Raw genomic sequence first — 9,319 nt, 5'->3', positions numbered from 1 at the left:
TCCCCTCATTGTAAAAGGAGGCCAATACAAGACACCCCCACAGGCTTAGTGATGCTTAGAAAGCACCCATCATCACTGTTCTCCACAGTGGGGCCACGTTGTGGTTTACTGAGAGGCTGCAAAAGATGGGAAATAGAGGTTCAGGGAGGTGAACTGCCCTGCCTAAGGTCACCTGGTGTTAAGAGGAAGAGCCAGGATTTGAACCCACAGTCTCTAGATCTTAGCTCTTCCCTTCAGTGACATTGCCACACCAGGGCTAGCAGAGGGCAGGTGGGGATTGGAGGGGCGGGGGGGGGGGCGGGCACACAACAGTGATGCTGGGGATAGGGTGGTACCCCCAAGATGGCAAAAAGCAGTGTGGGATGGAGGGGGCATCGTGGCCTCATGCCCAGTCCTCAGTCTTCTGGCCAACACTGTGAGCAAGGCATTCGGTGGGCACCAGGGCTCCTGGGGCTTGGCCTTTGGCTGGGCCTTGTGGACCTGGCCTGCCCAGGAGGAGCTGTCTGACAGGCTTGTGGGATAGACCTGGTCAGCCAAGTTTATCCTTTGCCGAGTGCCCAGCGGGGCCCCAGGACCCTGGGAGAAGACCTCGAGGGCTTTGCTGGGACCCTGAAGATTCTCAATCTCTGTGCCGCTCTCTCCATCTAGGCCAGGAGCTCCCTGGGGTCCGGGCCTGCCTGACTTGTGTCCCTCCCAGGAGTGCCCAGCATAGCAAGGGCCTAGCACAGGACTCAGGACACCACTCCTTGTGCTGAATTAAGATGCACGGCTTTGGAGAGGATGGGAAGTGTGCTCCCCGATTCCACAGGACGGCTGGCATGGTAGAGGAAGCGGGTGGCAAAAGCCCGAGCCCGGGCCGGGGATCAGAAGGAGGGCTGCCCGGGCGAGATGGGCCCCGGAGCCTCCAACTGGATCTGCTGCGACCTTGGGCAGGCCGCTGCCTTCCTTCACGTCCCGGGGGACACAGGCTGAAGGAGGTACCGGGACCTAGGCCGGAAGCTAACCTGGGCAAGGTGGGAGTGACCAGCGGCCCCCTTCAGTTGTGCAGCCCCCGCGGCCCGGCGCCGCCCTCCGGGTGACCTTGACCCCGCGCCCCGGCCTCCTAATCCGCCCCACCCCGCGCTGGGGAGGGGAGGCGGCGGGCGGCGCCGGGCAGCCAGGGGGCGCCGGGCAGCCAGGGGGCGCCGAGGCCGCGGGCGCCCCTCCCGCCTCCCGCCTCCCGCCTCCCGCCCCTCCCGCAGGCCCCCCTGGCGGCGGGCGCCGGGGCGGCGCGCTCGGGGCGCCGGGGGCGGGGCGGGGCGGGGCGGGGGGCGCGGCGCTCCCCCCGCGGTGCCCAGGCCGGGGCGCGGGGCGGGCCGGGCGGGCTAATCCCGTATGTAAATGGCAGCCAATGGAGGGTGGTGTTGCGCGGGGCTGGGATTAGGGCCGGGGCGAATGGCTGGCAATCTTACTGGGATTACAGAACAAAGAGCCTCCCTGCGCTCCCGCTCTCGGCTCCGCGCCCCGCGCCGCGCCCCGCCCTCCGCCGCAGCCCGCGCCGGGGGTGGGGGCCGCCGAGCGCCAGCCCCCCGGCCGGCCCGAGACCCCCGCCGCGGCCCCTCCCCGCCGGCGCCCCGCGCCCGCGCCCCGCGCCCCCCGCCGCGCCCCCGCCGCGCCCCCGCCGCGCCGCGCTCCCTCCCCCCGCCCGCCCTCCGCCGCGCCTTCCCCCATTCTCCCGGATTAATTAAGGAGGCAGCGGCAGGAGGCTGAGTCCTGGCCGCGGGCCGGGGCCGGGGCGCCGCCGGCAGGAGCGCTTGGGGATCCCCCAAGGTAGGAGAAACTTTTGCGGGGGGCGGGCGCCGAGGCCCTGCTCCCCTGCTCCCTGCGCCGCCGCCCCCCGCCGCGGCCCCCGCCCCTCCCCCTCCCCTCCCCTCCCCCCCTCCCCCCCTCCAGGTGTTCCGGGGTCCGGTCCGGCGTTCGGGTGCCGGGAGGCACGTGACTGCGACTCTGATTCGGGCCGCCGCCCCCCACCTGCCGGACGGGGTGGGGGGCGGGCGCTGTGCCCCGGCCCGGCCGGAGCTGGGGGGCGCCCCGGGCGGCGGCGGCGCCCGCAGGCTGCTGCGGTGGGCGAATGAGGTCAGTCGTGCTGCCCGCGGCGGCGGCCGCCCCTGTGGGAGCGGAGGGGGCCGGAGCGGGCCGGGAAGGCCGCGGGTCCCCGCCCCCCGCCCCCCGCCTCCGGGCTGCGCCGTCTCCGGCCGGGCCCCCCGCGCGCAGGCCGAGTCCCGCAGCCGGCGCTGCCCGGGCGCAGCGGCTCCTGCGGGTCCTGCGGGTCCCCCGGGAGGGGGCCGGTCCGAGCCGCGGCAGCTGAAGCTCCGGGGAGAGCCGGAGTCTGGCCTCGGGGGGCGGCGGTGGGGCCCCCGAGCTTCCAGAGGAGCGAGCTGGGGGTGCCCCGCGCGTGCTGGGCTCTGAGTTCCTGCACGAGGGCACGGAGGCCTGTGGAGCGCCACAGCGTGCTCCGCGTCCACCCCCCCATCCCGAGTCCTTGGAAATGATGGGCTTGGTGCCTCTCCTGGGCTCCAGCCACGGCCTGCGGCCAGGGACAGGGACGATGCCCTGGGCTGGGCCCAGGGCAGAGGGGGGCCTTGCAGCTGAGAGTTCTGCCCTCCTGGCGGTGCTGGAGGAGCCCTGCACATCTGGCCATATGACCCAGCCTCCAAAGACCAGACCTGGGGTGGGAGCCTCTTCCGTTCCCATCGCAGCCAAAGTGAGGGACCTGGCTTGCAGGGGTCCCCGCACCAGGCCCCTTAGGGGAAGCGCCCGCCTTGGATGGAGTATGGGACTGGTGATATGGGGGGCGTGGGACTGCCCCGGGATTCTCCCCCACCCTCCCCCCCCCCGGCCCCAGTAGCTGGGGTGTGGGGCAGGTGTGGACAGCTAGAGGAGTGGGCGTTTGGTCACACTGGAAGGAAGGGGCTGCCAGAAGCTGCTCTGACCTCCTTTGGCGGGATTTGGTTGCCCCGCAGCTGGGACTGCTTGCTCCTCCGCACTGCTATGGTCCTCGGGGCTTGGGAGGTGCCTTTCCAAGCAGCCATTTATTTCAGCAGCGTCATTCCCAAAGGGAAAGGGCATGGGCATTGATTATTTATTCGGAGCAGGAGGTAGTAGTGGCTGGGAGGCTGGTGGCTGCTGGTGGCTGCCGGGAGGGAAGATCTGGGCGCCGGGGTGGCAAAGAGGGGGTGGCCAGGCGCCCATCACGAGCCACCCATTGCAAGTGGGAGCACAGGAGGCTTCGAGGTAGACTCTGACCTCTTCTGAACAGGAACTGCTGGACCAAGGGACAGACCCGGCTCCAAGGTGACAGGATGTCGGAATTCCCGACCTGCTTTTGGGATGTGAGAGGCTTAAGACCACACCCCGTGCCATAGCCTGCTCTGAGAGTGACCTAGAAAGTTGAGGCTCTGACTCAGAGGGTCCCAGCAGAGGAACCAAGCAAAGGTGGGAACTCTGTGGCCACTGGTTGCCTGCACATTTAAAATGTGGAAGACCTGGGGCCGAAGGTTGCAAAACTGGGTCTCGGAGATGGCGTTGTAGGGACAAGCGTAACCAACTTAAGAGGACTGACTGTTCTCTTGGTGCTGGAGGAAGGGTCATTTACGTGCAATGTGTTAATCACAAATACTTTCTATCTGTTCTTTGAAGGCTGGTCTCCCAGAGCCTTCCAACACAGTGGCGGTTGTTAGCGTTCGGTGCTTGGAAATAGTCGGAAAGGCGGGCTTAATGATAGGGGTCTTGGAGGCAGCTGTTCTAGCAGCCTGTCTCCAGCAGCCAGGGCCTGCGCGGTTTGGTGGCAGCTGGGTTGTCAGAAACCCAGGTGAGGATCTCGGGGCGATGCGACGGGCGACGCCTTGGGGCGTTTATATCTTGAGTGTGACCTTGGAAGCACAGATCGCTTCTCTTGGTCCATCCCCATTCTGGATTCTGGTTCATCCGCTCTGGCTCTCCTCTATCCATCAACTGGCTCGTGGAATCCTGAAGTTTTCTTGAATGGCCTTCGCACATGCTGTTCTTCACTGGAAGGTTCTTCCCATCCTTCCCCTGTAGGAGTGGGAGACTTCCTCTGATGTCCTGACCTGGCCAGAGTGGGGGTATGCGCGGTGGGATTTGCTGCTCTCGTCGCCTCTCTGTTAAGACTTAACTGGCTGCTGTGTCCTCGGGCTGGCATCCCATCCCAGGGCCGGCCCAGGGGCTACCTCTGTGGTCCCCCGTGACGTCCTGTCCTTCCTCTGTCCCAGTGTTGATCTCACATCTGCCTCCCAGTTGCTCTTGGAACAGGGCAGGGTCCGAGGCTTGCTTTGGATTCCCTGGTGCCCCGGAGCTGGTCCCCAAATACTTGAGGAATGACTACCTGAGGGAATGAATGAATGAAGTCTAGCTTCAAGCCCTGGGCCCACATTGCTAAGGAGCTTCTCCTGTTCCTGAATCCCCTTCTCTGAGGAAGCACTCCCTTCCCCATGGTGGCGAGAATCCAGGATCTTCCCCTGCCTCCTTATCGTCCTCGGGCCCCGAGCCTGTGTCTTCCCCTCAAACCTGAGCCTGGGGCTTTGCTCCCAGGATGTCCTTTGCCCCGCTTCTCTCAGCCCTCCAACTCTTGGCTCTTTGTGGGTGCTCTCCTTGTGATGCCTCGCGGCTGAGTTCTCTGGGACAAGCAGGAATGTGTGCCCATCCCCCTGGGCCCATGGAGGCCTCAAGGGGCACCTCAGGGTGCAGGGAACAAGACCTGCGGAGTTAACTCACAGACAAAGAGGAACAGAGCAGGACTCTGGGCCAAGGGCTTGGAACCTTCCAGAAAAGTGTGAGGCCCAGAAGATGTAGACCCTTGAGGCACCTGCAAGGGAATTCCCAGCAGGAATTCATAAGCTGGGCCAGAGTAGTGGAAGGATCGTTTTATGTGGGAGAACTGGAAGAGATAAAAAATGATTATAAGTCAGTGAGATGCTCCCCCTTCTGTGGCTGGGTGACAGTGGAGATTTCTGTGGGTAGGTGTTGGGGTGTCCAGGCGGGCCCACGAGGAGCCAGCTCCCTCGCTTGGTTCCCAGGTCCCTCATTTGCAGGCAGATCTGGCTGGGACTCAGTGATCCTCATGCTCACCAGGGTGGATACTGTATCATTTCAGACTCAGTGCTGTGGGTTACGGCTGATGACAGCAAAGAGGCTCAGAGCCCCCGGTGAGGATGTGCAAGGGGCTCAACGCTTGTTCGCTTGTTCGCTTTGTGGGGAGTTAGATTTGCTGAATGAGCTGAGTGGAGGCCATACTTTGTCCTTGCCCGGGCTTGGGATGCCTGGTGGGGGTGTCCCGGGCAGAAGTCTTGCTCCTGACTCCCATCCTCTTGGTCCGGAGCCGGGCTTGGCCAACACAGAGCTATTTGTGTGCCCACCTGTCTCCCTCCTTCAGGACCACCTGCTCTGGTTGCCAGATCTGGCTAATAAAAATAGGGATGCCCAGTTAAATTTGGATTTCAGATAAGCCATGGATAATGCAGGATTGAAGACGTAACGTATACTAAAGACTTACTTGTTTATCTGAAGCTGAACTGGGGTCTTCTGTTTGATCTGGCAACCCTACAGCTCTGACCTCTGGGCAGTGGGACTGTTGGGGACTGGGGAGAGGCTCAGGGCGTGGTTGGGCCTGGGGTTGGGGTCAGGGCTCAGCCTAAAGCTCCCGGAAGGGTCTGGGTCAGTTAGCAGCAGGCAGGTCTCATTCCTGTTTCCTTGGCTGGGCTTTCTCCAGGCCGCGGTCCCAGGGTCCAGATCCCCTGTTAGCTTGGGTGGTGTGGGCGACCCAGGGATCCCCCAGTCTGGGAACCCCTGGTTTTCAGAGATTTCTGTTCACTGTGGCGGGAGGCAGGGGGAAGGGTGGTGGTAAGGTGCACCAAATCAGACACCGGAGTTAGGGTTTGCAGAGCCAGGCCTGAGCACTGGGAGGCTGTTTTCTCTAATGTCCCCCCCCTCCCCACTCCATCAAGGCTTAGAGATCCTACCTGGGGGGTGCCCCCTGGTAGGGGAGGGTCTTCACTGGGCAGGGTCACAGGTGTGAAGGGCAGCCTCTGTGCTGTGCTGAGGCCCCTGGAATGTGAACTGACTGTAGCCAGGAAGCAAGGGGCAGGGTCTCAGGTACCATGTCCCTCCTCCCCCAAATCCAGGCTGTATGCTCACATGTGAAGTGGAGAAGATACCCCATGTCCTGCCAGAGTCTCAGCTGCTGTGGCTGGGGGGGAGGCTTTCAGAGCTGGATGTGTGGGTCACCCCAGTGCGGGTCTGGAGTGGAGACTGTGGGAAGCCAGAGGTGAGTGGTCCTGGCTCGGGGGCTTGGGCTTCTGGGCAGCCTGCAGGTGCCCAGCAAGGCTACGTAGTTGGAGATGGAGGGCCTGAACCCGGAGCTGGAAGGAGCCCCTCTCAGGCTGCTTCTCTCCTGGAGGCTTGGGCAGGGCCAGGCTTGTTTGCCGATTGGAGTGGGAGGGTGGTCTTCAGGTACATTTTCTGGCTTCTTCTACCATAGAGGGGAGTCTCTGTCCATCCGTCTGTCACTCTTAACCGGCCAGTAAGAAACTTACAGATGCCCCAGGTCTGCAGGGTCTCAGGTCCTGGCATCCGGCCCCAGGCCAGCAAGTAGGAGGGGCTCACCCCATAGGTTGTCCTGTTTTGTTTTGTTTTGTTTTGTTTTAAAGATTTTATTTATTTATTCATGAGAGACACAGGCAGAGGGAGAAGCAGGCTCCCGGTGAGGAGCCCGATACAGGACTTGATCCCAGGACCCCGGGATAACGACCTGAGCCGAAGGCAGACACTTAACCACTGAGCCCCCCAGATGCCCCTCTCCTGTTTTATCAAGGGATGGGGGATATCCAGTGAAATGGCTCAAGTTTTAGTAAATGTGCCTTCTGAGGGGTTTGACTCTGTACACATTCACATGGCCCAGCCCCTGTCAAGACACGGAACATTCCATCACCCCTTAAACTTCCCTTAAGCTCACTTGCAGCCAACCTCTTACCCTCCCCCAGCCCCTGGCAACCACTGTGTGTTTTCTTTTTTCTTTTCTTTGCTTTCCTTTTAACCACTGTGTGTTTTCTGTCTCTGTACTTTTGCATTTTCTAGAATGTCACATAAATGCAGTCACACAGAATGCAGCCTGAGTCTGGCTTCTTAGACCTTTTGGTTGCTGAGTACTGTTCCATCATAGGACTGTGCCACACGGCTCCCCCTTTCTGGTGGTGGTGGTGGTGGTGGTCAGGGACACTGGGTGTGCAGAGCCCTGCTTGGGACCAGCCCGGAGGAGGGGGTACCCTTTGCTCGTTGTTACAAAGGCACTGCCTGTACCCCATCCCCACCCCCATAGAGAGCTGACCCTGAGCCAAGAGAGGTGCGCACCTCTGTCCGCAGAGCTAGAATTTCATCCTCTGGTTCTGGTGACTCACAGAGCCAGCGAGCCTGCGATGAAATTACACCTGCCCGCAGCTGCCCTCACACCCACAACCCTCCGCCGTGCAGGTGGGCTCCTGGGACAGTGATGCTCTGAGGCCAGGACAGCTGGGGGGCGGGTGAGGGCAGCCGTCTGTGCCCTGTGCTGTCTCCCCCATCTCCACGTGCCCCACTCCCCGGGATCTGGGGGTCTCTGGCTGTGCATCCCCGGTCTGCTCCTGCAGCCTTTTAGCTTGGGGTAGAAGGTCTGTGTTTTCCAGAAGCAGGGGCAGAGCTTGTTCTGGGGGTGTAGTGGGGTGGGGAGGGACAATGAGGCTGGTGTTACAGTCAGGAACACGATTTAGGGTCATATAGAGGGGGCTCTGTGACCTCCAGCAAGTGACTTCTGATCTCTGTGCTTGGATCGGGGCATCTGCAAATGGGAGAACAGAGCCTCTGGTTTGCAGGCCGGAGAGGGATTCAGCTGTGGTCACACAGGCCAGTGGGCCTCCGACGGGGAGGAGGTGGGGCCCTGCAGACCTCCTCCCGTGTCTCCCTTGGAGCCGGAGTAGGGCCACTTTCATCCACGTTTACCTGGTGGGGTTCTAAATACGAATGTTTGCCATCTACCTCTGCCTCCGGCCCACCCCACGTGGACAGTGGCTGTTCTGAACATTTCTGTGGGCATCACTGAGATTTCGGTTGGGCACAGCCCTGCCACCTGCCTGCTTCGTGTGATTTGGACAGCTGCCAAGCCGCTGAGCCTCAGTTTGACCATCTGAGAAGGAAGAAAGCAGTACCTTGCAGAGTTGTGGGTGGGCGTCATGAAGGGTGGTGTCTGAGTGAAGGGGGGCCCAACAGGGGCTTGACGGCCTCCCAGGGCATGTGTGCCCCACAGGAAAAGGAGCTCCTGGGGTGTTAACATTACCTGCATGGGTGTCTTGAGAGATTTCAGGAGTTTTACCTTTGTTTTTGGTAAACAGGTCATTTTTTTTTTCTTGATGAGCTCAGCTGCCCCCCCAGCACCCCTTTTCCTGCACCCCCTGACTCCCCTGGCTCAGTCTCAAAGCCTGCACCCCTCGGCCCGACCCTTGGGCAGTACTTGGTGGGAAGCCTGTGGCAGGCTCCTGGGTGGCTCCCTGGAAGTGGGCAGGATCTCTGTCTACCCACCCACCCAGCTCCAAGGTGGTCCTGGCGGGCTCCAGGGGGGTCTTATGACTGGGCCCAGTCTAGTGTCTCTCATGTTTATCCAGGAGCTGGTTTTTCAGGTGTGCCGGCTTCTAGCAGAGAGGCCCAGGTTGGGAGAGGTAGGGCCTTTGGGAAGGGGGGCAGTTGCCCCTGTTCCCCTGTGTGCATCCTGGCTTCCAGCTTAGGTTAAGCACATCCTCCCTCTGGTCCTGGTCCATTGCCCTGCATATCCAAGGGAGTGATGCCCCCCCCCCCCCCCCCATGGAACCAGCAGGGCCTTTTGAAGCCAGCCAGACATGGAGTCAAGTCTCAGTTCTTTTTTTTTTTTTTTTTTTTTTTTTTAAATTGGTTTATTTTTTAATTCATTAGCTTTATTTTTTTTTAATTTTTATTTATTTATGATAGTCACAGAGAGAGAGAGAGAGAGGCAGAGACATAGACAGAGGGAGAAACAGGCTCCATGCACCGGGAGCCCGATGTGGGATTCGATCCCGGGTCTCCAGGATCGCGCCCCGGGCCAAAGGCAGGCGCCAAACCGCTGCGCCACCCAGGGATCCCTCAAGTCTCAGTTCTAACCACTGACCTGCTGTGTGCTCTCCGGCAAGTGGCTTCGCCTCTCTGAGCCTCATCAGAACAGATGAGGGTGCTTCTCCCTCTGTAGCAGTACTCTTGGGAGGATCAGCACATCCGGTTGTGG

At 61.4% G+C, this 9,319-nt stretch overlaps 1 protein-coding gene across 5 annotated transcripts in view; it reads left to right on the top strand.

The window, feature by feature from the left end:
• The first annotated feature begins 1,649 nt into the window (after window positions 1-1,649).
• Window positions 1,650-9,319, top strand: part of GTF2IRD1 (GTF2I repeat domain containing 1) — a 110,252-nt gene continuing 102,582 nt past the window's right edge. For 2 of the 5 annotated variants that reach the window (XM_041748079.1, XM_041748080.1), the window contains exon 1: window positions 1,650-1,809. The gene's annotated coding sequence lies outside the window, so the exon portion shown is untranslated. Of the gene's footprint in view, window positions 1,810-2,053; window positions 2,116-2,680; window positions 3,475-9,319 lie in introns of those variants that run through there. The other 3 variants (XM_041748076.1, XM_041748077.1, XM_041748078.1) reach the window with 3 other exon arrangements.

Source organism: Vulpes lagopus, chromosome 3 (genome assembly GCF_018345385.1).
Source record: "Vulpes lagopus strain Blue_001 chromosome 3, ASM1834538v1, whole genome shotgun sequence".
Taxonomy (NCBI): Eukaryota; Metazoa; Chordata; class Mammalia; order Carnivora; family Canidae; genus Vulpes; species Vulpes lagopus.
This window is presented reverse-complemented; position numbering and strand designations above follow the sequence as displayed.